Source organism: Rhinopithecus roxellana, chromosome 13, assembly GCF_007565055.1.
Source record: "Rhinopithecus roxellana isolate Shanxi Qingling chromosome 13, ASM756505v1, whole genome shotgun sequence".
NCBI classification, from domain to species: Eukaryota; Metazoa; Chordata; class Mammalia; order Primates; family Cercopithecidae; genus Rhinopithecus; species Rhinopithecus roxellana.
The window spans coordinates 28,372,982-28,400,453 of NC_044561.1; the positions used below are offsets into that span (position 1 = coordinate 28,372,982).

The 27,472-nt window shown below is 51.7% G+C and overlaps 1 protein-coding gene and 1 pseudogene across 1 annotated transcript in view; both read left to right on the top strand.

Annotated features, from left to right (window-relative positions):
- The window catches only part of CELSR1 (cadherin EGF LAG seven-pass G-type receptor 1), a 186,531-nt gene that overhangs the window by 45,819 nt on the left and 113,240 nt on the right, over positions 1-27,472 (top strand).
- On the top strand, positions 13,960-14,376 carry LOC104663938 (annotated as a pseudogene).

Consider the following 27,472-nt stretch of genomic DNA (forward strand, 5'->3'; position numbering starts at 1 on the left):
TGGCCAAGGAGGCCGGGCGCGCTGGCTCAAGCCTGTCATCCCAGCACTTTGGGAGGCCGAGGCGGGCGGATCGCGAGGTCAGGAGATCGAGACCATCCTGGCCTACACGGTGAAACCCCGTCTTTACTAAAAAAAAAAATAAGGCCGGGCGCGGTGGCTCAAGCCTGTCATCCCAGCACTTTGGGAGGCCGAGGCGGGCGGATCACGAGGTCAGGAGATCGAGACCATCCTGGCTAACACGGTGAAACCCCGTCTCTACTAAAAAATACAAAAAACTAGCCGGGCGAGGTGGCGGGCGCCTGTAGTCCCAGCTACTCGGGAGGCTGAGGCAGGAGAATGGCGTGAGCCCGGGAGGCGGAGCTTGCAGTGAGCTGAGATCCGGTCACCTGCACTCCAGCCTGGGCGACAGAGCGAGACTCCGTCTCAAAAAAAAAAAAAAAAGAGTGGCCAAGAACAGCCAGATAGGCCAGCAGAATGGAAGAGAGAGCTCAGAAAACAGATTCAACATATTTAACAGTGTAGCCAGTCAAGTCACAAGGAATAAAGAAATCAAAGAGCTGAACTGTCCTCCAGGAGGGTAGATTCTGGGTCTGCCTTTTTTTCTGAATGTTTCATTCTTAATATTCTTTTTTGACCTGTTTTCCAGTTTACTAGCTTTCTTAGCTGGGCACATTCTCATCTGTTGAGTTTTTCTTTTTGATTATTGTGTTATTTGGTTCTAGATGGACTCTGACCTGCCATGCTCTTTTCTGTGGTTACCTGGTTGCTAATTGTTCTAGTCTGTTCTGAGACATACCTGAGACTGGGTAATTTATAAAGAACAATGATTTCATTAACTCACAGTTCCACATGGTTGGGGAGGCCTCATAATCATGGTGAAAAGCAAAGGAGGAGCAAAGTCAGTCTTACATGGTGGCAGGCAAGAGAGAGCTTGTGCAAGGGAACTCCTCTCTGAAAACATCAGATCTCGCGAGACTTCTTCACTATCATGAGAATGGCACAGAAAAGACCTGCCCCCATAATTCAGTTACCTCCCACTGGGTCCCTGCCACGACATGTGGGAATCATAGGAGCTACAATTCAAGATGAGATTTGGGTGGGGACACAGCCAAACCATATCACTAATGAAATTTTAGTCTTTTTTTTTTTTTTTTTTTTTTTTGAGATGGAGTCTCGTTCTGTCCCCCAGGTTGGAGTGCAATGGCATGATGTTGGCTCACTGCAACCTCTGCCTCCCAGGTTCAAGCGATTCTCCTACCTCAGCCACCCAGGTAGCCACCACACCCAGCTAATTTTTGTGTTTTTAGTAGAGACGGGGTTTCACCATGTTTGGCAGGCTGGTCTTGGACTCCTGATCTCAGGTGATCCACCTGCCTCGGCCTCCCAAAGTGCTGGGATTACAGGCGTGAGCCACCCCAGGCCAAAATTTTCAATCTTATCTTTTATTTGTCTGAACATAGTGAGAGCAGCTCTGTGTTTTTATAATGTCTTTGTTTTTATAACTCTTCCGTGGTTTGTTTCCTGTTCTCGCAGTGTCTGTTGATTTTCATTCAGGTTGTCTTGTTGACTTGTATGCCTGGTTATTTTTTATGTACTGGACACTGCATTATCATAATTGTAGGAGGAACATGGGGCCTAGGATGCTGTCGTCTTCCTCTAGAGAGATTTGTGTTGGGTTCTGTCGGGTCAGAGCTCCTAGCTATCTGAGGTCACCATCATCTATCAGGAATTGACTGCTTGACCAGCAGTGGCTAGCAAATACCAGATCCAGCATGAGCTGTGGTCAGGGGTGCATCCATGCCTGGTCCTTGGTGGGTGCCCCTCCTGTGGGTGAGCCAGGGACATGGAAGTTCTGTGTGTACTGCTGCTCCTCACTCCTCACAAGAATGTGCTGTTTCTTAGCTGGTGGATGTAACCGTCATTGATCATGTTGCTTCCATGGGAAATGTGATCTGAGTTGCAGAATTTTACAACATGTTTGTGAATGGGAGCTTCCTGCAGGCTTGTTCTGGGGACGTGGATGCAGAATATTTGCTGAGTTACACGTATCGATAGCCTGTTAGCCAATGAAATAGCCTGTGGGCCTAGGAACTTTCCAGCCAAATAGGATCTTTTCTCTTCCTAACATACTTAGAAGAGATTTGCTAGGAGTGTTAGAGCCTGTGTCACTGTGTAGAATCAGAAAACAGAAATAGACTCACTGTGATGCCATCCATGACTTCCCCCCCTTTTTTTTTGAGACAGGAGGTCACTCTGCCACCCAGGCTGAAGTGCAGTGACGTGAGCATGGTTCACTGCAGCCTCGACCTCCAGTGCTTAAGTGATCCTCCCACCTCAGCCTTCCAAGTAGCTAGGACTACGGGTGTGCGCCACCACGCCTGGCTCATTATATTTATACTACTGTTTCACCATGTTGGCCAGGCTTGTCTTGAACTCCGACCTCAGGTGATCTGCCCTCCTTGGCCTCCCAAAGGATTGCAGGCGTGAGCCACCGTGCCCAGCTGGGTCACTGCTCCTTTCTATGGGGGCTCAGTGGCGCCTCCCCGACCCATGGAGCCCTGCACCCAATGGGTGAGGGCCCTGAACGGTGTTCGCTTGTGGTTCCTGCAGACACCTGGGCACCTAGATGTCAGAGATCACCTCCCTGCCCATTTGTCACCGTCCCTGAACAGGCACTGGGGACCAATAAACTTCTAGCAGAGCAGCCACCAGGACCTCACACTCCCTGTGGGCGAGAGAGAAACTCACAGAAAAGAGGTGAGGACAGTGCTTCACAGGCCCCCACTGGCTTCAAGCAGAGTTTGGCTTCCTCTAGCCGTTTTTGTTTTTATTTTTTGAGTTAGGGTCTTTTTCTGTTGCCCAGGCTGGAGTCCAGTGGTGCCATCATGGCTCACTGCAGCCTCCAACTCCTGGGCTCGACTGGTCTTCCTGCCTCAGCCTCCCAAGTAGCTGGGTCCACAAGTGTGAGCCAGCATGCCTGGCTAATTTTTTAACTTTTATTTTTTGTAGAAATAGGATCTGGCTATGTTGCCCAGGCTTGTCTGGAATTCCCAGCCTCAAGCGATCTTCCCATCTCGGTTTCCCAAAGCACTGGGATTATAGACACGTGCTTGGCTTAGTCTGTTCTCTTACATACTTTTTCTCTCCCAGAGAAATATTAAACGTTTTCCATGCTCTTTTTGTCTACCTTCTGATATTTTGTCCTGTTACCAAGAGCCTGTTTTATTTTTTGAGATGGAGAGTCACTGTCGCCCAGGCTGGAGTACAGTGGCGTGATCTTGGCTCATTGCAACCTCCACCTTCCTCCTGGGTTTTGGCTGGGCACGGTGGATCTTGCCTCAAGTGATTCTCCTGCCTCAGCCTCCCAAGTAGCTGGGATCACTTACACACCCAGCTAATTTTTGTTATTTTTAGTAGAGACGAGGTTTCACCATGTTGGGCAGACGAGTCTTGAACTCCTGACTTCAGGTGATCTGCCTGCCTCAGCCTCCCAAAGTGCTGGGTTTACAGGTATGAACCACTGCGCCTGGCCCCAAGAGCCTGTTTCTAATCTGGAAGAATATATATCCAGGTGAGAATAACACAAGTTATCAGTTTTTAAAATGAAGGGGTACATTTTTATGGAAAAGAAAAAGGAGGTAATTTTTGTCCCTGGTTGAAATTAGGCCAGAAAGACTTTGTGCTGGGAATTAAAGCAGGACAGTGTATCAGTGTGCCCCATGTTGTTAGCGTACATAGATAAGAAACACGTGACTGAGACCATTGAGGGCTGACATGTTTTAACGGAGAATTTTACAGTGAGACGTGGAACTTGCGTTTTGAAATGAGACTAGCCTGTGAATGTGGAGATCTTCTGTCTGGTAGCATCTGGCATGTTGGCTGGCTCCATCCCTGGAGGAATGACTGAGCCTGCAGACCTGCTGGAGCCTGGGAAGCAGCCCCGAGGGAACGTCCTGCTTCTGCTGTTGCAGGTCGCAGCACCCTGACCGTTGCCTTCTTGTGACAGTTGGTTCTTTGTGTGTCTTAGCTCAGCCTCGCCTAGCCTTTTGCTGGGCACATGTGAGGTACTGGTGAAACAGACATCACTTACCTGAAAATATTAAAAAGAATAGAGAGGTGGGGCATGGTGGCTCACGCTTGTAATCCCCGCACTTCGGGAGGCTGAGGCAGGTGGATCACCCGAGGTCAGGAGTTCGAGACCAGCCTGGCCAACATGGTGAAACCCCATCTCTACCAAAACTACAAAAATTAGCTGGGCATGGTGGCGCATGCCTGTAATCCCAGCTACCTGGGAGGCTGAGGCAGGAGAATTGCTTGAACCCGGGAGGTGGATGTTGCAGTAAGCTGAGATTGCGCCACTGCACTCCAGCCTGGGTGACAGAGCGAGACCCTGTCAAAAAAAAAAAAAAAAAAAAAAAGGGAAAGAATAGAGACTTTAAATGTATGTTTCCTTTCTGCTAGTTCACAAGAAAAACTTTTAAAAAGTTAGTTTCTGGCTAGATGTCTTTAGTACAGTGGCACTCACATGGGGCTGCTTTTCCCCCTAGGAGACATGTGGCCATGTCTGTAGATGTTTCGGTTGTCACAGTATGGAGGGCAGTGCTACTGGTGTCTGGTAGGTGGAGGTGCGGGGGATGCTCCTCCGTGCCCGGTGTGCATGGGACAGCCCCACACAGGAGAGAATGATCCCATACGCCATGTCCAAGGGCCCGGGGTGGAGAAGCTGCCTCAGGAGACCTGGCGAGCATGGATGTTGCGGGGCCCTCCCTGTGCGGGCGTCTCCTGACTCCCGAGGTGCTGAACTTGTAGGGGAACACAATCCCCTGCCTGTGGGTGCAGAGGCAGCCCTCAAGTGGCCTTGGGCAAGTCGCTGGACCTCCGGATCCTCTGAGGCCTGGTCTGTAGAGCAGGGAAAGTGACACCTGGCCATTGGGACTGCCTGGAGGATCAGGGTGCGGCACTTGCAGCAGCCCCAGGCCAGCTGGGTGCCTGATGGTGGGTGCGGTTGTTCACAAGAGTGGCAAAACCAGAAACTCACTCTGTGCCTCAGGACGGGTCACTGTGGTGGCTGCAGGAGTTGGTTTTGTAGATTTTTCTGGGATTTTTAAGTGTCTCTCCGCACCCAGCACCTTCCTAGGTCTGCAGCTGTGGCGCTCGCAGCCATGCCTGAGGGAGACTCTGCGATGCTCACTGTGCTTAGAACATTTCCCTCCCAGGTCCTGCTTGAAAAGTGGGTTTTGGTCGTCTCATCTCAACACTTTGGGAGGCCGAGGTGGATGGATCGCCTAAGGTCAGGAGTTCGAGACCAGCCTGACCAACGTGGTAAAACCCCGTCTCTACTAAAAATACAAAAATTAGCCGGATGAGTTGGTGGGCGCCTGTAGTCCCAGCTACTCAGGAGGCTGAGGGAGGAGAATTGGTGAACTCAGGAGGCGGAAGTTGGAGTGAGCCAAGATTGTGCCACTGCACTCCAGCCTCGGTGACAGAGCGAGACTGTCTCAAAAATAAAAATAAAGTAAAATAAAATAAAATAAAAATAAAACCTCTCCAGGTGACCCTGGGGAATCCCTCTCTTGGCTCCTGTCTCATGAGATGGAAATTAGAGGGCAGGACCCTGTGTGTCTGAGTGTGTCTTGTGGCTGGAGGAGACCAGGACCCACACACTCCAGGTCGATGTGCCATGTCAACATATGTGCACTTTGCCCTTGGGAACGCTGGCTCTCAGAGGGCGGCTCCCTGGGTCTCTGTGCAGCCCTGTGGGGTGGTCACGGTAGGTGTTTCCACTGCGGGGGTAGATGCTGAGATGGCCAGGAGGATGCTTTCTCACTAACCAGGCTGGGCAGCACATCCGGACCCGGGAGTTTACTGTCCTTGGAACCTGGAGGCCACAGAGTGCAAGAAAGATGGGCTTTTTTTTTTTTTTTTTGAGACGGAGTCTCGCTCTGTCGCCCAGGCTGGAGTGCAGTGGCCAGATCTCAGTTCACTGCAAGCTCCGCCTCCCGGTTTCCCTGCCATTCTCCTGCCTCAGCCTCCCGAGTAGCTGGGACTACAGGCGCCCGCCACCACGCCCGGCTAGTTTTTTGTATTTTTTTTAGTAGAGACGGGGTTTCACCGTGTTAGCCAGGATGGTCTCGATCTCCTGACCTCGTGAGCCGCCCGTCTTGGCCTCCCAAAGTGCTGGGATTACAGGCTTGAGCCACTGCACCCGGCCTGGGCTTTTTGTTTTTGGGAAGGAGTCTTGATCTGTCGCCAGGCTGGTGGTGACGGGTTAATAGTCAAAAGCACCCTCGTCAGAGAGCATGGCATCCACCTGCCCCGCTGAGCCAGCGGGAAGGTGCCCCAGGACAGTGACCGGGGGCAGTTTTGGTTGTGATGAGGGATTGGGGATGAGAGCAGCTGGCTGGCTTAGCATTGCAAGCAGAGGAAGCGCACTTCCCTCTCCCCAAGCCGGGTTCCAAACGGGAAATAATCATGCATTTGGAAGAGCTGAATTGCAGTTATTCTCTAGGTTAGTCTGGGTGACCAACAGGAAGGTGGCCCTGCCCTGCCGTGGGGTGTGGGTGCGTCTGGGGGTCTGAGCTGACATGTCCCTTCCTGCCACAGTGACCCCAACTGCTGCATGCTCAAAAGGGCAAGGCTGTGGTACGGGAGTGGTCACTGCTGTGCGATAGAAACTGATGCTTCTGGGGACTTTCCACTGTGGCGCCAGGGATACGTTTGTTCTTTTTGTGTCCCTCAGCCAGGCCTGTGTGACTTCTCTCTGGCCTGTGCCGAGTCCTGCCTTGATGGGGGTTCAAGCCATGTTCCCGCTGAACCATCCCACTGAGCTCACCGGCATGCATGCCTGGGTACATGCTTCATGGCACTATGGTGGCCTCCTGTGCCTCACTCGCTGGCTGTAGGCGAACAGGACAGCTGCGGGCTTAGGAGCAGGAAGGGCTCAGCTCCTTAGCGGGACTCTCATCCCCCAAGACCATCCCCCTGTCCCCAAGAGGGCGGGGCTTCCCATGTAGCACTGGCTCCGGGGACTATCCAGGGGGCACCTGTACCTCCCACTGTCATGAGTTTCAGTGAGACAATAGGATGAATGCCAGCCCTGAGCAGGTGCTGAGCACAGCTGCTTCCTGCTGTCACCCCACTGCTGTCCGCCTGCAGAGACCTCCCCTGAAACTGAGGTGCAGGGCAGGCTCCTCCCTGTGCCTCCATTGGCACTTGACACTCCTCCCCCATGCCCCCATCAGCTGGTCCTGTCAGCACCCCGGACACCCCTCCCCACACCCCCGTCAGCTGGGTGCCCCTCCCATATACCCCCAGTAACTGGACACCCCTCCCCCACCAGCTGGACACCCCTCCCATATATACCCCCATTAGCTGGACACCCCTCCCCACACCCCCATCAGCTGGACGCCCCTCCCCCACAACCTCATCGGCTGGATACCCCTCCCCCACAATCCCCAGTAGCACCCTGGACTCTCCTATTCCCAACCCCTTCAGAACCTTGGATACCCTTCCCTCTACTCCTGTCAGTATCCTGGACTCCGCGCCCCAGACACCCTCCGTCTGCACCCTGGATTCCCTTCACTCACACCCCCCACCTGCACCCTAGACTCCCCTCCCCCACACCTCCCACCTGCACTCTGGACTCCCCTCCCACGCACTCCCCACCTGCACCCTGGACTCCCCTCCCCCACACCCCCCACCTGCACCCTGGACTCCCCTCCCCTGCACTCCCCACCTGCACCCTGGACTCCCCTCCCCCGCACCCCCCCACCTGCACCCTGGACTCCCCTCCCCCATACCCCCACCTGTACCCTGGACTCCCCTCCCCCATACCCCCACCTGCACCCTGGACTCCCCTCCCCCACACCTCCCACCTGCACTCTGGACTCCCCTCCCCCACACCTCCCACCTGCACCCTGGACTCCCCTCCCACGCACTCCCCACCTGCACCCTGGACTCCCCTCCCCCACACCCCCCACCTGCACCCTGGACTCCCCTCCCCTGCACTCCCCACCTGCACCCTGGACTCCCCTCCCCCGCACCCCCCACCTGCACCCTGGACTCCCCTCCCCCATACCCCCACCTGCACCCTGGACTCCCCTCCCCCATACCCCCACCTGCACCCTGGACTCCCCTCCCCCACACCTCCCACCTGCACTCTGGACTCCCCTCCCCCGCACTCCCCACCTGTACTCTGGACTCCCCTCCCCCACACCCCCCACCTGCACCCTGGACTCCCCTCACCCACACCCCCCACCTGCACCCTGGACTCCCCTCCCCCACACCTCCCACCTGCACTCTGGACTCCCCTCCCCCGCACCCCCCACCTGCACCCTGGACTCCCCTCCCCCACACCCTCCACCAGCACCCTGGACTCCCCTCCCCCGCACCCCACACCTGCACCCTGGACTTCCCTCCCCTGCACCCCCCACCTGGACTCCCCTCCCCCATAGGGCTTACCATGCTAATTGGCCCCATTTGTCTTTTCCACCAGGCCAAGGACACTGAGGGCAGGACTGTGGTTTTTCCCTCTTGGCATCCCTAGATCTCAGCCTTGCACACACAGGGCCCACAAACATTTGTTGAATTAATGAGTGACGGCAATTTTAATTAGAGTTTCTTTGAGTTTAGGTTGCAGATTAGAATCTTTAAAAAGATATTATACCAAATAATTTTTGACTATGAATGAATTGCAAACATCGTCAGCTGCAGTAATTAGTGTGAGAACTGAAATCCTCTTTCAGGACCCTTGGGGTCCTCTAAGAGGGAAATCCAGTTTGTTACTTGTAAGTCATCTCTTAATCATGTAATAGCAGGATATGTGATATTAGCGTCAGCTCTTCCATCTGTCCAGACCTGAGCCAAAGGTGCCATGGGAAGAATTTGGAGCTGCGGTTCTTGAGACCTTGGGTATGTGGGAGTGGGAGTGGGAGTGAGGGCAGGAAGTGGAGGGGGGCAGGGGGCGGGACCAGACAAACAGTAGGTGCTCAGTAAACTTGTAATGAGTGGGGAGCAGGGGCCAGAACAGAAACTGTTGGAGAGAGGTGGGGGAATATGGGCCTGGAGGCATCTCAGAAGACATTCCGTGTGGATGTGTCCTGATGCATGACTTTATTTTTATTTTTTTGTTTTGAGATGGAGTCGTGCTCTGTCGCCCAGGCTGGAGTGCAGTGGCACGATCTCTGCTCACTGCAACCTCCACCTACCAGGTTCAAGGATGCTAACACACACCCTTTCTCCTGCTGCAGCCTCCCGAGTAGCTGGGATTACAGGTGCGTGCCACCACGCCTGGCTAATTTTTGTATTTTTAGTAGAGAGGGAGTTTCACTATGTTGGCCAGGCTGGTCTCAAACTCCTGACCTCAGGTGATCCACCTGCCTTGCTCCCAAAGTGCTGGGATTACAGGCATGAGCCCCTGCATCCAGCCTTTATTTTTTTGAGACAGAGTCTCAGTCTGTCGCGCAGGCCGGAGTACAGGGGCATGATCTTGGCTCACTGCAGCCTCTGCCTTCTAGACTCAAACAATTCTCATGCCTCAGTCTCCCAAGTAGCTGGGATTACAGGCACCCACCACCACGCCTGGCTAATTTTTGTGTTTTTAGTAGAGATGGGATTTCACCATGTTGACCAAGCTGGTCTCAAATTACTGGCCTCAAGTGATCCGCCCGCTTCACCTCCCAAAGTGCTGAGATTCCAGGCATGAGCTGCCGCACCCAGCCTTGATGCGTACCTGAAAGGTTAGAGCATATTAAGAGTAGATTAGTTTGGACCATGACACGTGTCATTGTCATAGACAAACGACAGAAGCAAGACATGCTGACCAAAACTGGTTCACGTTTGCAGAACAGGTTCTCTTTCTCCCTCTGCGGGCTCTGATAGGTCCAGGGCACCCATTTCCCCAGACTGTGGGAGGCACTGTGCAGAACCTGAGTGTCAGCGGTCCCTGCCACACAAGCTCCACAGGGCGCAGACAGTGCATGTATGGATGGAGAGGTGCATGGAGCCTGCTGGCCACCTGTCTTGGAGATGAGCTTTTTGCTCCTCGGCAATTTGGAGATGCTCAGGCATGGGATGTGTGATGAACGGGGAGGTGTCAGCCAGCTAGATTTTATTTTCAGCTTTACTTGCAACGTGCACTTCTTTCTCAGCTCCTCCATAATGAGCCAGACATAAGCTGCCTGGCGGCCCCGCGTGCACCTCCCGGCACATGGGCCTCCTTCCGTCCAAGTGGAGCTTTGGGTCTTTGCTTGAATCTTACTCACTGGCTTCAGAATAGGCATCCGACTCATTAGCTTCAGGGAGAGGGAGTTGGGCGGGGGCCACTCACAAAGGCCTTGGAAGAGGAACCAGAGCCAGGGTCAGGATGGAGGGCTTGTTTTCCAGCAGAACCCAATGTGAGGTGAGAGTTTTTATTCCAGTCTTTGAATACTGGAAACGAATCTCACCATCTGGAGGTGGCAGGGGAGAGGCGCCTGAAAGAAGTAAATTAAAATACTCAACTACAGGAAAACATTGAAGAAAAAAATCAAGACAAAAGCAAGGATGCTAACACACACACTTTCTCCGTTGGCTAAAACAGCGTTTTTATGGGGAGGCCTGCATCGTGTTTCTCTCAGGTTTCTTCCACGAGAGCCTCTAGTTAATCATCTAAAACCACCCTTCTAATGTCATGCTGAATCAGTCTCTTGAAATTTAGGACTGGAATTTTCTCAGCAAATATTTAACTAGAAAAACGAAATCCCGGCTTTTCTGTTCTCAGCAGTTTCGATGCAAGTTGCAAATTAATAGACGTCTGGGCCAATATTTGATCTTTTCCCCCAAAGAGAATGATTTGCTTGCCATTCACTAAATTGGAGGGAGGGATCCCTGGAAGTAACAAGGATGGTCTTCTTGCTCTTGGAGGGGACTTCGGTAGTGTTTGGAGACCTCAGGCAGCAGCCAGACCTCCCCAGCACCTGGGCGGGATCCCTGTGAGCGCTGACTCCAGCAACTCTGATGGCCACGGGGTCTCTGGGGCAGAAGCCCCATGCCCAGCCAAAACAGGTGCTGCAGTGAGTGGGCCAGGTAGCCCTCATGGTATGTGAGCACAGCTGCCCCTTGCCAGGCTGTCCCGGGCTGCCCCCAGTTCTAACTTGAGGCCCTAATCCCACCAGGGGTCAGTGGCTTAATATAGCCTCTCCATGGTATTTGCATTTCAAAAGAGGTCTCTGTGAAATTATTCTGGAAGGGATTTCAGGGCCCCTGAGTGGGGATACATTTCAGGGCTAGCAGGGGTGGCTCCTCCAAGTTCCTGGCAGATGCTGCACCCTGCATTTCTGGGGAGGGCTGGGCCTGAGGCAGCTGCCGCCAGGGGCGGGGCTGGGCTGGGCTGGTGGAAGGTGGGAATCTGTCCCCTGCAGGACCCTCCCAGTGGTCTTGCTTGGGACTGAACAGCTGGGGCTGGTGGGCCCTGTGTATGCCACGGTTTACTGGTGCCCAGTTCAGACCTCGGACCTGTCCCCACCGTTGTAACGGCTTTCCCCAGCAGCTCCCCTTCTCTTGCCCTGTACCCCTGGATTTCTGGGCGGAAGGCCTGGGGCGTTCCTCCCTACAGGTGAGTCTGAGAGCCAGGGCAGATTGTGGGAGCTCGTGGGAGCCGGGAATGTTCTGTGCTCAGTGAAACTGACAGTTGTGCTCCTTTACCTGGGGGCAAGGGATATGGTATCTGAGCCTGTTGGTGCCAGTGCCTTTGTTGTTACACCTTTGCTCTTAAATAGGTACAAATTATTGGTATTAGAGAGCCTTGCAGCTCCATATCCTCATTAAGCCTCTGCAGTTAATAATTATTTTTCTCTCTGAAAGTGTTGGTGTGAAAGAGCTGAATAGACATGTGGAGACTGCAGGCCTCACTCTACCTTGGCAGGAAGATGGCAACCTGCATCCCCAACAGACAGCTGTGTGTCCTGGGCACAGTTCCTGAGCCTCTCTGGGCCCCACGTCTCTTGTCACTGGGGTAGCAGAATCTGCTCTGCCTCCCTGGGTAGTTGGAGAGGCAGTAGCAGATACTGAGAGCAAAGACTTACGTAGCTCTTGCAATCCCCAGTGGTCTCCAGGAGGCAGGAAATCCAGTTACCCGGTTTTAATGATGAAGAAACCAAAGCACATTGAGGTTAAGTGACTTGCCCAAGGTCACAGAGGAAGTGGATGGCAGAGTGGGATTGTCAGGGAAAGCACCTTGAATGGAAAACCTGTGGGCTGCCACTGCACTCCAGCCTGGGTGACAGAGCGAGACTCCGTCTCAAAAAAAAAAAAAAAAAAGTCAGGAAGAGCATGTTTCCATAAAGAGGGTGTGCTCAACTGTGAGGACCACGCCCTAGACACCCAGTGAGGCGGGTCTCATAGTTTGTGGCTTATGTTAATGTCTCATCATTAATTTTCTAATAAGGTTCTTTTTAAAGTCCTTGTTTTTAATGTAATCAAAATCGTAGTTTTTTTCCTTTATGATCGTGTTTTGTATGTCATATTTAAGAATTGCTTACCCATCTCAAGATCATAAACATGATTTTGAATGGTCTTTGCTAAAATAGGCTTTGCCTTTTCTGTGTAAGTCCTTAGTTCACCTGGAATTGATGTTTGTACTTGGTGTGAGGTAGGGATCTAGTTTCACTTTGTCTGCCATGTAGACAGCTGAGTGGCTTGGGACTATGTGTGGGAATGCTCCTCTTTCCCGGTTGCCAACTCTGTTGTGTATGTGTGGACCTGTTTCTGGGCTCCATCTTCTGTCCATTGGTCTGTTGGTCTGCTCCATGCCAGCACTCCTTTGTCTATATGTTATAAGTCCTGACATCAGATTAGAGCTTGTTCCCCTCCCCTGTTCTCCAGGGATGCCTTGGCTATTCTTGACCTATTGGTTTTCTGTAGAGATTAGAGAATCATCTTGTGAGTTCCCTATGAAGGACCCTGTAGATTATTATTATTATTTTTTTTTTGAGATGGGATCTTGTTCTGTCACCCAGGCTGGAGTGCAGTGGCACAAGCTTAGCTCACTGCAACTGCTGCCTCCTGGGTTCAAGTGATTCTTGTGCCTCAGCCTTTTAAGTAGCTGAGTTTACAGGCATGTGCAATCCTGCTCTGCCACCCACTTCCTCTGTGACCTTGGGCAAGTCACTTAACCTCTATGTGCTTTGGTTTCCCCATCAGTAAAACTGGGTGATTGGATTTCCTGCCTCCTGGAGTCCCCTGAGGATTGCAAGAGCTACGTAAGTCTTTGCTCTCATTATCTGCTATTGCCTCTCCAACTACCTAGGGAGGCAGAGCAGATTCTGCTGTGGCTCGTGGCCCTTCCTCTGTCTTCAGGGCCAGCAGCGTAGAATCTGCTGACTTCCTCTGTCCCCATAAGCTCTTTCTTCCACTCTTCCTCCCTTCTCTGCTTTTAAGGATCCTGTGGCCACACTGGGCCCACCCAGATCCTCCAGGATACTCTCTTGGGTTAAGGTCGCTGGTGAGCCAGTGTACCCCTGTGCCATGTGGCATAACACAGGCACAGCTTCTGGGGATTGAGACATGGACCTCTTCTTGGGAGGTGAGAGGGAAACATTATTTTGTCTACCACACATGGCCATGGCCAAGATTTATAAAAGTCAGCCAGGTGCAGTAGCTCATGTCTATAATCCCAACACTTTGGGAGGCTGAGGCTTGTGGATCACCTGAGCTCAGGAGTTTGAGACCAGCCTGTCCAACGTGGCGAAACCCCATCTCTACTAAAAATACAAAAATTAGCCGGGGGTGGTGGCACATGCCTGTAATCCCAGCTACTTGAGAGGCTGAGGTAGGAGAATCGCTTGAACCCAGGAGGCGGAGGCTGCAGTGAGTTGCGATCATGCCACTGCACTCCAGCCTAGGCAAGAGTGAGACTCCGTCTCAAAAAAAAAAAAAAAAGATTTATAAAAGTCCAAGTAACTGGGGCAGCGTGGGGTCGCCATGGTGGAGCTGCAGCAGCTGCAGGTGCAGGAGGCAGTGGACTCCATGGTGAAGAGTCTGGAGGGAGAGAACATCTGGAAGATACAGGGTTTCATGTTCTAGTGCAGCACCAGCTGTTGTGAGGGCAGTCAGGCCTCCATGCAGCAGGTGCACCAGTGCATTAAGTGCTGCCATGTGCCCCTGGCTCAAGCCCAGGCTTTGGTCACCAGTGAGTTGGAGAAGTTCTAGGACCGCCTGGTCTGGTGAACCATGCGTTGCAACGACAAAGCCAAATATTCAATTGATGCTGGGAGTAAGGAGCTTCAGGTGAAGCAGAAGCTGGAGAGTTGTGTGACCAAGTGTGTAGATGACCACATGCACCTCATCCCAACTATGACCGAGAAGATGAAGGAGGCTCTCTCATCCATTGGGAAATAAAAGTTTTTGCCAGTGGCCATCGGGGCCGAGGACAAGAATATATTTTTTATAAGGAATTGGGAATTTTAGTCTTTTTTTTTTTTTGGAGACATGGTCTTGCTCTTTTGCCCAGGCTGGAGTGCAATGGTGTGATCTCAGCTCACTGCAACCTCTGCCTCCCAGTTTCAAGCTGTTCTTCTGCCTCAGCCTTCTGAGTAGTTGGGACTACAGGCGCGCACCACCACGCCCAACTGATTTTTTAATTTTTAGTAGAGATGGGGTTTCACCATGTTGGTCAGGCTGGTCTCAAACTGCTGACCTCGTGATCCATCTGCCTCGGCCTCCCAAAGTGCTGGGATTACAGGCATGAGCCACTGGACCTGGCCGGAATTTTAGTCTTTTAAGCAAAGTTTATGAATGAAGAAATGAAGGAAAGGCCAGGCGCGGTGGCTCAAGCCTGTAATCCCAGCACTTTGGGAGGCCGAGATGGGCGGATCACGAGGTCAGGAGATCGAGACCATCCTGGCTAACACGGTGAAACCCTGTCTCTACTAAAAAATACAAAAAACTAGCCGGGTGAGGTGGTGGGCACCTGTAGTCCCAGCTACTCGGGAGGCTAAGGCAGGAGAATGGCATAAACCCGGGAGGCGGAGCTTGCAGTGAGCTGAGATCCGGCCACTGCACTCCAGCCTGGGCGACAGAACGAGACTCTGTCTCAAAAAAAAAAAAAAAACAAAAAACAAAAAACAACAAAAAAAAATGAAGGATGGCCGTAAGTATAAGGCATATGTCACTTGCCTCTGGACACTGGTTTTTTTATGTTTTAGTCCTAAAAAATGAAATGGAAAAAAGTGGTGCTAAATTGGGTCAGAGATATTACAGGAGAGTTTTAGAGCTTGTATTTCCTGGGCCAGTGCTTGTCCTGGAAATAAGGATCTCCCCTGTAACAAGCCAGAGCCCTCCAAGGTACCAGACTCTTCTTACTACACAGGTACCAACAGGCTGGCAGGTTAGAGTTGGTGGAGTTTGAGGAGAGATATTTCCTCTTCGTTGCCAACATCCTGTTTACCAGGAGTGTCTCCACATCATTTTCCATAAGCTGTGAAACAAAATCCATGAGGTCATTCACTTAGAAGGAAAAAAAGTTTTCTGTGTCTTTGTTTTCCTAGTTTTGTGTAATTTATACAAGGTCATACAAGTTGATTTTAAGATGTGGAATTGGGAGGGAGACTCGTTTGGATACGAACTTTGAAAGGTTCCCACTGGGCGTGGTGGCTCATGCCTATAATCCCAGCACTTTGGGAGGCCAAGATGGGCAAATCACGAGGTCAGGAGATCGAGACCATCCTGGCTAACACAACGAAACCCCGTTTCTATTAAAAATACGAAAAGAAATTAGCCAGGCGTGGTGGCGGGCGCCTGTAGTCCAGCTACTCGGGAGCCTGAGGCAGGAGAATGGCGTGAACCGGAAGGTGGAGCTTGCAGTGAGCCGAGATGGCACCACTGCACTCTAGCCTGGGTGACAGAGTGAGACTCCGTCTCAAAAAAAAAAAAAAAAGAAGTTTGAAAGGTTCAGGCCGGGCGCGGTGGCTCAAGCCTGTAATCCCAGCACTTTGGGAGGCCGAGACGGGCGGATCACGAGGTCAGAAGATCAAGACCATCCTGGCTAACACGGTGAAACCCTGTCTCTACTAAAACATACAAAAAACTAGCCGGGCGAGGTGGCGGGCGCCTGTAGTCCCAGCTACTCGGGAGGCTGAGGCTGGAGAATGGCGTGAACCCGGGAGGTGGAGCTTGCAGTGAGCCGAGATTGCGCCACTGCACTCCAGCCTGGGCGACAGAGCGAGACTCCGTCTCAAAAAAAAAGAAAAAAAAAGAAAAAAGAAAGGTTCCTTGTGGATCCCCATTTCTGGTCATCAGGATATGGATGTACATTTCTTAAAATTACGATATCTGCATCTTTCAGCCTGGAGACCATGCAAAAACATGAGAGGCGATGACACACTAATTACGGGAAGCAGGATTACTGGCTGATGGGCCCTGAGGCTGTGTGTAGCAAAATGACAGGACAGTCTTTGCAGTAACACTTTGCCCATGAAGAGAAGGGGGTTTTGATTGTGGTATATACTAGTATATAGGAGTGAACAGTAAAGGAGGAGCATTTGGCTACTTGATTATAACAGAGTTATGAAGTACTGGATTTGGAAAAACCTGGTTTTTATAGAACAGATGGAATGAAGACCTAAACCTAGCATTGCCTACTTAGCCCTCTGAATTAACAGAGTCCAGTCAAGACAAACCCCTGCAACAGGAAATTCAAGGGAGAAAAAGGAAGCAACTTGGGCTAGGATGAGCTGACTCCCTGAGAGCAAAGGAGAGGCAGCCCCCATTACCAAATGCCATTTCTGCCTGGGGCTTTCGTAGCTTGCAGTGCTCCTGCCCCAGCATGGCACCTTATTGTTTTGATAGCAACCTCGTTGTGTTTTCACCAGCTTATTACTTGAAATGATCAGGCAACCTGTCCATTTGCTGCTTCCCGGCTGTGATATATTTTCCTAGTGGTTTGGCTTTAAAAATAAATAAGATGTAATTTTCTATGCCCCCCCCCCAAAAAAAAGTCCAGATAACCACAGAAAGTCTCAGCTCACTATCCGTGGCCCCTGGAACCCGGCATCTCCTGCCCAGTTGTGATCTCTGGCTCCGTGATGACCTCACGGGGGACATGGCTGCAGTGCCGGTTCAGCCACCATGGGAAGCTTTTTCCCAAAGACGAGGCGTCTGCTTGAGGCACATGTGGAGTGGCAGGGGCCAGGGCAGGGTCCAGACAATTTTCGCCTGGCAGCCACTGCAGCCTTTCTGCACAGGAGGGCCTTCGGGCTCAGGGATAGGAGCGGCTTGACGCCAAAAAAACAAAAAAACCAAAACAGGCTTGTTGGTCACTCGGCATCTCCCCACGGGAGTTCCTGGCACTCCCCAACAAGGGGTTCCTGAACAAGGGTTCAGACATTTGGATTCTTGTTCAGCAAACAAATGCCTTCAGATTGTTCTGTGAGGACTTGAAGCAAAGCAGAGACAACGTAAGGTCCCTGATAAACTCCAGGTGTTTGATCCCTGTCCCTAGAGATGAGTCAGCATTTCAGAGGCACTGCTGACAAGCATGGGGGTCGGTACAGACCTGAGTCCAGCAGGTCATGTTGGAGAGAGAGAAGCTCCCAGGATTCAGCAAAACTCTGGGAGCATCTGTCGGCAGATGCTGCACCAGCCGCAGGTATGAGCATGCGGGAGTCCGGGCAACGAGAGGAGGAAGATGGAGAGAATGGCACAGGGACATGCAGAGGGAGGCCGAGGGTCACCTGCTGCTCTGGCCACTGAGGTGGCTGGATGAGGAGTGTAGCTGGGTGCTGGATGGCACTTTTAGACCTGGAGCCTGGAATGTTCCAGACTGGCCCTGGTCATTCCTGTCTCCCTGGGCCTGCGGTGAGCAGTGGCTGAAACACCTGAGAGCTCTGAGCAGGACCTGCTACAGGGCTGGGTTGGGCTGGTTGCTGTGTTTGCTAAAACATCTCATCTTCAGCTGGGCGCAGTGGCTCACACCTATAATCCCAGCGCTTTGGGAGGCCGAGGTGGGTAGATCACAAGGTCAGGAGTTCAAGACCAGTCTGGCTCTACTAAAAATACAAAACACAACAACAACAACAACAAAATGAGCTGGGCATGGTGGCGTGCGCCTGTAGTCCCAGTTACTAGGGAGGCTAAGGCAGGAGAATCGCTTGAGCCTGGGAGGCGGAGGTTGCAGTGAGCCGAGATTACGCCACCGCACTCCAGCCTGGGTTACAGTGCGAGACTCTATCTCAAAAAAAAAAAAAAAAAAAAAAAAGTTCTCATCTTTATTGGCCACAGCTCTCTTCGGCTGGCAGTGGCTCGTGGACACATTGGGCCTGGGAACATATGGTTGTCCCCTGGCAGGTGCTCAGGGCCACGTTGTCATGCTGGAAGGTGTCATTCGGCTCAGAACCAGGCGCCCACTTATTCTTTTAAATTTGCTTTGTCGTTTAATCTTTGCCTTGGGGAACTTGGCCCGTTTTTCCAGGACGAGGGCAGAGAGGTGGCTTTCTGGTTCTGGCAGGGAAGAGCGAGGCTGGAATGGCTCCCCGTTGGCCCAGCCCGTGTCGCTCTCGGGGCCCAGCTGGCAGGGGAATGCCCCAGACGGCACTGTTGGGAGGCACAAAGGCCCGAGTGGTCTGGCATAACCGGGTGCTGAGCCACAGAGCCTTGAGCTCGGTGCTTCCTGGGCTCCTGGTACCTGCTGAGAGTCTCAGGCCGGAAGGGGTCCAGAGGTTTGGATCATCATTTCCGAGGGCTGGGTTGTCAGCTGGTGCGCTGCTGCCCTGGCAGACATTGTCTGGAGACGTATGTGGTCGTCACGGCCTGAGGTGGGGGTGCTGCTGACATCCAGTGGGTGGAGGCCAGGGATGCTGCCCACCATCCTCCCGGCGGCTGGCACCCCACAGAGAGTTATCCAGCCCCCACGAGAGTCAACAGTGCTGCCCTGGGAACCTGCCCTGTAAGCTGAAGCCCAGGGGTTCCTCTTTTTCTTCTTATCTTAAAGCAGGCTTGGCCGGGCACCATGGCTCGGGCTGTAATCCCAGTACTTTGGGAGGTAGAGGCAGGTGGATCATGAGACCAGGAGATCGAGACCATCCTGTCCAACATGGTGAAACCCCATCTCTACTCTAAAATACAAAAAATTAGCCTGGTGTGGTGGCACACACCTGTAGCCCCAGTTACTCGGGAGGCTGAGGCAGGGGAATCGTTTGAACTTGGGAAGTGGAGGTTGCAGTGAGCCGATTGCGCCACCACACTCCAGCCTGGTGACACAGAGCAAGACTCCGTCTCAAAAAAAAAAAGCCAAAAAAACAAAAAAACCAAAACAGGCTTGTTGGTCACTCAGCATCTCCCCACAGGAGTTCCCAGCACTCCCCAACAAGAGGTTTCTCGTGGTCAGACATATGGATTCCTGTTCAGCAAACGAATGCCTTCAGATTGTTCTGTGAGGACTTGAAGCAAAGCAGACACAGCGCAAGGTCCCTGATAAACTCCGGGTGTTTGATCCCTGTCGAAGTCCTGGCTGGTGCCTTCACTGTGGCGTGTGGGCCTCTGTGGGCTTCTCCCATGATATTTAGCTCATGGTGTAAATGGATGGTGACTTTGGCTCTGCCCAAGCCATACTCAGCATCTTTAAGGTGGGGGAGTTTGGTGTCTCCAGGGTCAGAAAGTGGCTTCCTGCTCTTAGGAGGAGAAGCGGTTCCACGTCTTAGAACGTCTGTTCATTTCTGACTTCACTGACAGCTTGGTTTGAAGGAAATTGTTCTTGAAATACCCTTTAGAATTGCTTTTTCCTTTTGGACAATCTCACGCCAAAATGAGACAAAGTTTTACTGAGAATCAATTCTTAGCTCTTTTTTCCTTTTAAAGAAGTTGAGGTGAAACTCACATAAGATAAAATTAACCACTTTATTTATTTATTTATTTGTTTGTTTGTTTGTTTAGAGACGGTGTCTTGCTCTGTCACCCAGGCTGGAGTGCAGTGGCGCAATCTTGGCTCACTGCAAGCTCTGCCTCCCGGGTTCACGCCATTCTCCTGCCTCAGCCTCCTGAGTAGCTGGGACTACAGGCGCCCGCCACCATGCACGGGTCATTTTTTGTATTTTTAGTAGAGACGGGGTTTCACCGTGTTAGCCAGGATGGTCTCGATGTCCAGACCTCGTGATCCGCCAGCCTCGGCCACCCAAAGTGCTGGGATTCCAGGTGTGAGCCACCGTCCCAGCCAAAATTAACCAGTTTAAAATGAACACTTCAGTGGCATTTATTACATTCATGATGTTGTGCAACCTCTCCCTCTGTGCAGTTCCAGAACATTCTCATCACTTGAGAAAGCCCCATACCCAGTAAGCTTAATCACTTCCGGTCCATCTTGCCCCTTGCTCTTGGCAACCAGCATGGCTTCTGCCTCTGTGGATTCTGTGTTTTCTATCAATGAAACCATGATTATGTGGCCTTTGTGTCTGGCTTCTTTCACTTGGCAGAAGGTGCGTGAGTTTCACACACGTTGTAGCCTGGTCAGTACTTCCTCTCTTTTTCTTTTTTTGAGATGGATCTTACTCTGTTGCCCAGGCTGGAGTGAAGTGGCACCATCTCAGTTTACTGCAACCTCTGCCTCCCGGGTTCAAGCAATTCTCCCGGCCCAGCCTCCTGAGTAGCTGGGGCCACAGGTGTGCACCACCATGTCTGGCTAATTTTTTGTGTTTTGGTAGAGATGGGGTTTCACCATGTTGCCCAGGCTGGTCTCGAACTCCTGAGCTCAGCAATCAGCCCACCTTGGTCTCTCAAAGTGCTGGGATTGCAGGCATAAGCCATCACGCCCAGCCTACTTCCTCTTTATGGCTGAATAGTATTCCGTTGTATGATTGGAAGATACTGGGTTTGTCCATTCATACATTGGTGGATGTTTGGATTTCCACTTTGGGTTATTGTGAATCATGCTGTGGTGAGCATTTGTGTACAAGTTGTGTGGATGTATGTTTTCAATGTTTTTAAATTGCACCTGGGGATAGAATTCTGGGTAATGTGTTAATTCTATGTTGAACTTTCTGAGGAAGCAGTCTTTAACTCTTAAATGGAAGTTCTGCCTCCTGACAAGAATGCACTTGCTCAGCGTCTCAGCCCACAGCTTCTTTAGGCTGGGGTTGGGCTGGCCATGTTGGTGTGTGAACACACCTTCCTGGGGTACAGTGGGGCCTGTTATGATTTCAGGCTTCCAGAAGGTTCCATCAAGCAGAGACATGATGAGCTGCGTTGGAATAACATGGAACAACTTAATAGTATTAAGTCCTGAATTAGATTCTAACTTCTGCCTTGGGATATGAGCTTTATTTTAAACATGAAATCAGGAGAGAACATTTCTTAATCAGTGTTATCAAGGATTATGTGATTTTACCATAAATAATAAATGTGGGAGTGACATTGAGAAGGAGGTTTTAGGTATCTTCGTAGCTTCATTTCTCCTCCTTTCTTTCCCCCCATTCATTTGTTTATTTTTAATTGCAATAAACCTTATAAAACAACCATCTTGGCCATTTTTAAGTGTTCAGTTTAGTGGCATTAAGTGCGTTCACATTGTTGTGTAGCCGTCACCACCATCCACCTCCAGAACTTCCTCATCTTCCCAGACTAGACTCTGTCCCCATTCAACACCACCTCCCCATGGCCCTCCCCTAGTCCCTGGCTCCCACCATCCTACTTTCTGTCTCTGTGGATTTGACTATTCTCAGAACCTCTCGTAAGTGGAAGCAGACAGTATTTGTCCTTCTGTGACCGGCCTCTTTCACTCAGTGTGATGTCTTCAAGGCTCATCCGTGTTGTAGCATGTGTCAGGGTGTCCGTCCTTTTTAAGGCCTCCTTATTTTTTGTGCTACCTGAAGTTGGGTGTTTTCAGTAATAATAATGTGTAATGTGTATCCTGACTTATCTAATGCTGATGGTCTGGGCACGTGGTTCTTTCGTGCTGTCCTCCATATCTTGACGAATAATTCTTGTCATTTCTAGGATTTTATAATTTAGGAGACGAGGAAGGATGTTAAATGAAAAAATGTGCCTTGGAAACAGAATAATGCGGCAAGATAAAATGGTGTATGTATTTGAATGATTACGTATTTGAAGCTCTAGAAGCTTTTCAGAGCTTTTAACATGCTCCTAATTTGCCCGTTGATGGGCTTCCCAGGGCCTGCCTGTGCGTTTCCATTTGATCTGTGCTTGGCCATGGGAGAAGTGGTTTGCTGTTCTCAGCAGATCCCAGCAGCCTCCCCAACAAGTTGAGTGACTTGCCTGGGACTTGCAGCTTGGGTTCAGGGTGGATGACAGAGTGAGACTCTGTCTTAAAAAAAAAAAAAAAAAAAAAAGAAGTAGAGAATAGAATAATGATCATCATAATCTGGGGAGGTGAGGAGGAAGAGGGGGTTGGAGAGAGATTGGTCAAAGAGTACAAAGTTACAGTAGGATGGCAGGAATAAGTTCTGTTGCTCTATTGTACAGTAGGATAACTATGGTTAATAGTATTATCTTGTATATTTCAAAATAGCTAGAGGAAAGGATTTTGAACATTCTTACCACAAAGAAATGATAAATGTACAATTAATGGATATATTAAATACACTTATTTGAGTTTTACATGATGTCTAGGGGTCAGGACCAGGCACTGGGACCAGACACTGGGGCAGGGTCGGGATGGGTGCTGGCTGCTGGGGGTGCTTGTCTGAGGCTAAGACTAGGTGGGACCAACAGGGGAGGACGTGTGAGGACCCACCTGCAGCAACCCGAGGGGATGGCAGTGGTGGGGTTACAGGGTGCGGACTTGGATTCCAAAGAGGAGAAACCAAGGAAACCAAGGTGTGGGCTTCCTTGGGGTGTGAGAAGGGCTCCTCCTTCTCCATTGTCTAGCCAATGGCACAGATGGGGACAAGGAGGAATAGGAGGCTGGCTCTGCCCTCCCCATCCCTAACCCTGGGCAGAGCTGCGCCCTTTACCTTGACTGCAAGGCCAACACAGGACTTTGTTCCCGAGGCATCGTGAGCAGCACCTGGGCTTTTCTACAGTCCACCTTGCTGGAGACGCTCGTGCTGGGATGAGACTGCTCTCCTGGGTCCGAGGCTCACTCCTCCTCTCATGGCTTGACATCCTGACATGGGCTGAGCACCCAACCCTGAAAGCACGTGTCCCCTTGTTCCTGTGAAGCGAACCTGCATTCGTGAGACACAGGTCCTAGGTTGTTGCCCAGAAAGGAGAAAAGCCAGATGCCCTCAGGTAGCAGGATCAACACATCGCACCTGTTGTCTGTCCCCAATCTGGCCTCTAAAACAAAACAAAACAAACCCAGAAGAGGGAGAGATGTACACAGCCACTTCAAAGTTCCCTGGCTTTGAATGGGAGCCACCAGGAGCCACCAAGCAGGGCCCTCCCTGCCTGCCGTGAAGGCCTCGGGAAGGACAGGCACGTACCCTGTGTCTCTTACCGGCTGGACAGCAAACAACGCCCTGTGGATGTGACCACAGCCGGCCACGGGGGATGACTCTGGACCCTGAGGGCATCATGAGCTGCCCCAACTAGGCCTCAAGGGGCACTGGTGATGGGAGAGTGGAGGAGCCCCCCAGGCTGTGGTGCACGGGGTGGTGACAGAGACTCACAGTGAGCCAGTGGGCCCCTGCTTCCCTCCCAGCACTGGCTGCCTCTCCAGCTGCCTGTGGCTCCATCTCACAGGCTCATCCCCAAGGCCCCAGATGTTTCAGAAACTGGCCTTTCCTTCTCCATGCCCTCAGCAGACCCTCCCATGTCAGGACTAGGGTCCTCTTGGACCATCCCCTCTGTCCTCCCATCCACCATCAGTGGGGACTTGGCCTCAGGTTATTCTGGGCCCTGCCGCTCAGCCCGAGTCACCTTACCAGGCACATTCAGCTTCTTTGTGCCTTGGTGTCCTCACCTGTCAAGGGGCCAGTGATGGTTCCTCGTGGTGCGTGGGTCCTGTCCACGCTTCTGCGGACATTTCCCCTTCAGCCACCCCCACTGCCCTGCACCAAGAGCCCATGAAGCTGGCAGCAATCGGAGGTCCACCCACCCCTGCCTCCATGCCCATGTCTCCCTGCTACTCTGCGTTCCTGGGGTCGATTTATGTCCCCCCAAAATTCACATCCACCTGGAACCTCAGAGTGGGATGTTATTTGGAAATAGGCTCTTTGCAGCTGTAATTGAGGTGCTGACCTGAGGCCGTACTGGCTTCCGGTGCGGTGAACAGAAGACAGAGGCGTGACGACACAGGGAGAGCCATAGCCCCTTGACGCAGAGGCAAAGGCCAGACGGTTGCGTCTGGGAGCCAAGTAACGCCAAGGACTGCTGGACCCCCAGCCCCCAGGGAAAGGGGCCCAGAGCAGACCCTCCCCTGAGCCTCCAGGAGGAACCAGCCCTGCCAACACCTGAATTTCAGATCCCTGGCCTCCAAAACGGAGAGAGCGAATGTCCCGTATTGGTGGCGCAGTAGTGGCCCTTTACTCCCGTGGCCCCGGGAACTGACTCCCCGGCTCCCCACGCCTTGCCGGCCTTGCTGCTTTTCATGCATTGTGCTCCCAGGAGGACTGTTCCCTCCACTTGGTGTGGCAAACTCCATTCTTCCTAGGAAACCCGCTCCCCTGTCCTCTGGGGCCGTCCAGCATCGGCTGCGCTGCTCTTCACCCACAGCCGCCTGTCACCTGCCACCAAGTCTTGGAACTGTGGCACTGCCCCCTGCCCCCTGAGGGCTGCCTGCTCCTTGAAGGCCATGATATGACCTCTGCCCCCACTGCCCCACAGCATGAGCCCACCATGGGGAACACGATCGCCAATGACCATTATCCAGCTGCAAAGTCTTTCACGAAAAGTCAGGGGGACTGGACAGGTCCCAACCTCCATGAAGACCCAGAAAGTTCCTTCCCATGACGTGGTTCAGGTCCGCTTTGTGCAGCACCTGCTGAGGAGGGCCCTGCAGCCTCGCACTCTGCCATCTGCTCTGTCTCCTTCCCCCATCTCAGCCACAATGAGGTGACTCACCCTTCCCGGGAAAGCAGGGGATGGTACTTGATCGCTTTTGAGGTGCCGCGGAGCTGCTCCAGGCCTGGGAGGAATGCCCAGAGTGCGGGCAGAGGGAGTGCTGGGCGGGCTCTGTGCCTGCCAAAATCAAGCAGACCCCAAACTGTGAACCTGACCTGTACTCATGCACAGAAATAAAACCATGGGGGACAGTGTGAGGCCGAAAGTCATCATCACCTAAAGGCCACAGACTGTAGCCCCTGAAAACTGTACAGGTCCCAGACCCAGGGAAGGCTAGAAGCCATCACAGTGCAGGGGAGCTATGTGGTGTGGGGTCCTGGGACAGGAGAGGACAATGGGTGGAAGCGAGGGAAACCTGCAGAAGGAATGGCTTCAGTTAATAACGTGTCAATACCGGCTCATTCCTTATGACAAATGCTGAGGCCAGGTGCAGCGGCTCACACCCGTGAATCCCAGCACTTTGGGAGGCTGAGGTGGGAGGATCGCTTGAGGCCAGGAGTGCGAGACCAGCCTGGGCAACATCGCAAGGCCTCACCTCTAGATAAAACAAAAACAGAAAACCCAGCCAGGCATGGTGGCATGCTCCTATAGTCCTAGCTTCTCAGGAGGCTGAGGCAGGAGGACCACTTGAGCCCAGGAGCTCAAGGCTCAAGGTTGCAATAATCACACCCCTGCATTCCAGCCTGGGCAACAGAATGAGACTCTGTCTCAAAACAAACAAGCAAAACCCCCAAACCTACTGTACTAATGTAATAACATAAGTAATAGGGGCCTGGGTGTGGGATCGCTGGGAACCTTCTGTATTAGTAATTTTTTTTATAAATCTAAAACTGTTTCAAAATTAGGTTTAAAAAAAAAATCAGCAATGCAGACAGAACTTCTGTCAACAGTGCCGATAGCTCTCTGGGCTCACGTAGAAACAGTTTTTGATTTGTGTGAAAGAGTAACTCCTTCCTTTTCTATTTTTATTTATTTTTTTTTTTGAGATGGAGTCTCACTCTGTCACCCAGGCTGCAGTGGTGCCATCTTGACTTACTGCAACCTCCGACTCCCAGGTTCAAGTGATTCCCCTGCCTCAGTCTCCCAAGTAGCTGGGATTACAGATGTGCACCACAATGCCCCACTAATTTTTGTATTTTTAGTAGAGACGGGGTTTCACCATGTTGGCCAGGCTGGTCTCGAACCCCTGACCTCTGGTGATCCACGCACCTCGGCCTCCCAAAGTGCTGGGATTACAGATGTGAGCCACTGCGCCTGGCCTATTTCTTGTAACCTAACATCATGTTGTCTTGATCTATATCTCTGCCAAAAACGGAGGTTTGTGCTACTGTGTGGTTTAGCTGCGTCATATTCCATCGTGGGGCTAGGCTGTGCTTGGCTCAGCATTCCCGTATTGGTGGTGTTTAGATGTGTGTGTATGAAGGCTTAATCTCCAGGTTGGTTCAAAATCCAACCCAGGCTACTTAAGTAAAAAGCAAATTCACCGTGGCCGGGTAACCTGGGCAGGGCTGTGGTCTCGAAGGAAATTGATGTTAGGATTAATATTAAGGCACTCCTCGTGTTCTCTAGCACACTTCACGGTCGTTAATATTTAATGCTATTTTCTGTCTGTTACGTCATTGTTTTGTGCCTGAGTGAAGATAGATGTCCCTAGAATATGGATCCTTGTTCCGGGGTGTTTCTCTGTGCTCTGCCTTCCTGGGCTGCCCCCAGGAAGGCCCCAGTGCTGTAGCCTCCACCCAACGTGTGGGGGTCAGACTAGCTCAGGGCACCCCAAGAAGGCCTGGGCTTTTAGCTTAAAATCAGTACGGCCTTTACACGTTGGTCCAGAACAAACACATCCATGTGTGGTTTAAGATAAAAGTATGTTTCATAACAACTGCCGTGAGGAAGTAAACAGTACCCTATCTGTATTATTGTAATGGACATTAAAAAAAAAAAAAGTCAAACAGACACACAAAAAATAGCTTACATGAAAAAATGGAGTCTCATTATGCTGTTTGTGTAAATGTTGATGTTGGAGTTAAAGCGACACCATGCTTCTCTGGCCCCTTTGCCTCTCCCTCCCTCTCTCCCTGCTCCTCCGTCCTTCCCTTTCTTCTACAAACGTTTATCCAGTGGCTCTGAGTGCCAGGAGCTGTTCTAGAGGTGAGGGGTGCAGCAGGAACAAGACCTACAGACTCTGGGTCCTCAGGGACTCATGGGGAAAGAAACAGATGCAAACAAATAAAAAATCAGAGCCCTAGGCTGGGTGCGGTGGCTCACACCTGTAATCCCAGCACTTTGGGAGGCCGAAGTGCGTGGATCACTTGAGGTCAGGAGTTCGAGACCAGCCTGGCCAACATGGTGAAACCTCGTCTCTACTAAAAATACAAAAATTAGCTGGGCATGGTGGCATATGTCCGTAATCCCAGCTACTTGGGAGACTGAGGCAGGAGAATCACTTGAACTCGGGAGGCAGAGGTTGCGGTGAGCCGAGATCATG